This window comes from Myotis brandtii, unplaced genomic scaffold, assembly GCF_000412655.1.
Source record: "Myotis brandtii unplaced genomic scaffold, ASM41265v1 scaffold298, whole genome shotgun sequence".
NCBI classification, from domain to species: Eukaryota; Metazoa; Chordata; class Mammalia; order Chiroptera; family Vespertilionidae; genus Myotis; species Myotis brandtii.
This window is the reverse complement of record NW_005361391.1, coordinates 1,944,614-1,947,468: the sequence shown is the minus strand read 5'-3', so window position 1 is coordinate 1,947,468 and position 2,855 is coordinate 1,944,614. Positions and strand designations below refer to the sequence as shown.

The 2,855-nt window shown below is 40.2% G+C and overlaps 1 pseudogene; it reads left to right on the top strand.

The window, feature by feature from the left end:
* Positions 1–224: 224 nt before the first annotated feature.
* On the top strand, positions 225–2,359 carry LOC102244042 (annotated as a pseudogene).
* Positions 2,360–2,855: the final 496 nt, after the last annotated feature.

Sequence of the window (2,855 nt, the reverse complement as noted above, 5' to 3'; positions counted from 1 at the left end):
TTTAGCGTTGGGGTTCTAATCATATGGCAGCCATGATCATAGAGGGGCTCCCTAAAACTCTATGTCAGGACATGGCCACGGAGGGAGATAAGGGAGGGGGAGAGAGAAAGAGGCAGAGGATGGGATTGGAAAGAGACAACGTTTTAGGGACAAGACACTGAGAAGAAACAAGTAGGAAACCCAGCAGGGGGATGTGGGGACAGGCCTGTCAGCACGAAGCGAGCATGCACGAAGTCCCAGCGAGTGGGACATTCAGGTCGAGTTTTGGAGGAGAATGCGCAATTCCACACGGATCTCGGAAAAATGAGTGTGAACGGAAAGCTGCGTTGACAGCGCGGTAATGGAACAGAGCAAGAGAGGAGGGTGTGGAAGGTGCGGAAGATGGAGGGCAGAAAGTGAAAAAATGCAAGGGGCCCCGTAATCAGGTGGAAAGCCTGGGAAAGAGCCTACAGCCCCTGTGCTCACCCACCCCGCTGCCTGAGGCACCCTGAGGACGCGAGTGTACTCGCTCCTCCCGGACTCCAGGCTCTGGGCCTGGCTTGCAGCTCTTCTCCTCTTTAAGGTCCCCAGCATATGACAGTGAGAGGTCCCAGAGGCACCTCCTCACGTGCACTGTGTTTGCTTGATAATCCAAGAGTAGCCAGAAGCGTTTCCTTGCCACCCCTCGGCCCTGAGTATTCTGTTCCATCAAAAGTCCTACCAAGAACCCTAAATATTCCACCAAAGAACTCTTAGAACTGATAAATAAGTTTAGTAAACTAGCAGATACCAAATTAATATTCAGAAATCGGTTGCATTTTTATACACCGATAATAAACTATTATAAAGGGAAGGTAAGAGAACAATCACATCCACAATTGCATCAAAAAAAATAAAATACGTAGGAATAAATTTAACCAAGAAGGTAGAGGACCTGTATTCGAAAAATTATAAGACATTAAAGAAAAAAATTGAAGAAGATACAAATAAATGAAAGCATATACACACTAGTGAATAGGAAGAATTAATACTGTTAAAATATCCTTACTACCCAAAGCAATCTTTATATTCAATGTAATTCCTATCAAAATACCAATGGCATTTTTCACAAAACTAAAACTAATAATCCAAAAATTCTTACGGAACCACAAAAGACCCCGAATAGCTACAGCAATATTTAGAAAGAAAAACAAAGTTGGAGGTATCACAATACCTGATATCAAACTATACTACCAGGCTATAGTAATCAAAACAGTAATCAAATCCTGGCATACAAACAGACGCATAGATTAATGGAACAGAATAGAGAGCCCAGAAATAAACCCATGCCTATATGGTTAATTAATAACAAAGGAAGCAAGAACATACAATAGTGTAAAGACAATTTATTTAATAAATGCTTGAAAGAACTGGACAGATACATGCAAAAAAAAATGAAACTAGACCACCTTCTTACACCATATATAAGAATAAACTCAAAGTTGATTAAATACTTAAATATAAGACCCCAAACCATAAAACTTCTATAAAAGCAATTTCTGACATTTTTCTTAGTAATATTTTGTGTGATAGATCCCCTTGGGCAAGGGAAACAAAAGAAAAAATTAAAAATAGAGTACTCTATGACCCAGCAATTCCATGTCTGGATATTTATCTAAAGAAATCCAAAGCACTCATTCAAAAAAGACTCAGAAAACTCAGATGAGCTTAAAAATGGCAGGCTGGGTTTGGTGGCTGGAGCAGTTGTGGTGAGCGTGCTGTAGTATTGTTACCAAGGTTATGAAGCACCTGGTTCACGGGAAGGGGCTGCGATGCTTGGTGGAAGAGGAAACTCAGATACCACCCTACTACCTGAGCCACTTCACATTCCCGGATTATTCTGCTTTTGAAACCTACTTAATGATAAATGAATTTGAAAGACTGGCTGCTGGACAACCAATTGAATTGCTTGGTATGAAAGGATATGAACCCCCAGCTCCTTCCACGAGTTGGAAAAATGACATTACTGTATCCAGGAATGTGTAAACAATTCTATAGCTCAGTGAGAGCATGAAGCAGTTCGAACGGTGAATCTGGAACTAATGTCACAGCGTGGATGCAATGCCTGGAAAGTGTATAATGAAAATCTCATTCAGATGCTTGAGCGCACACAGAAAGAGCTCCAGAAGTAATACAACATATGCAAGATTTAGACTGGCAGAGAAAGAACCTGCAACTCACAGCTGAATCTAAATGAAGAGGAATGGAGTCAAATTGGGTATCCCTGGTCAGTAAGAATAATGAGATTAAAAGGACCATTGTGCAATTAGAAAATGAAGTCTTTCCAATGAAGCAGTAACATGCAGAGGCCAATGAAGAAAACATCTGGAAAGACAAATGAATGCGGTTGTAGAAGGAATTCAGGCTGGTTTCCATAAAAGATCAGACACCAGCACAGTGAAGGTCAATAGCATCGTACGGAACTCATCAGTGGTTAAGTGTTCAGAAAGCACTGAAAGTGGACTGCTATATTCTATTTGCACATTAGCAAAATAAAATTTTCAATTTGGAAAAGAAGACATATGCACCCCTATGTTCATTGCAGCATTATTTACAATAGGCAAATACCAAAGCAACCTAAGTGTCCATAAAGAGATGAATGGATAAAGAAGATGTGGTGCATGTATACAATGAAATACTACTCAGCCATAAAAAAGAAGGAAATCTTACCATTAGTGACAACATGGATGGACCTAGAGGGTATTGTGCTCAGTGAAATAAGTCAGAAAGACAGATACTATATGATTTCACTTATATGTGGACTCTAAAAACAAACTAAACTAACAAAACAGAAACAGACTCATAGATACAGAGAACAAACTGATGGTTGTCGGATG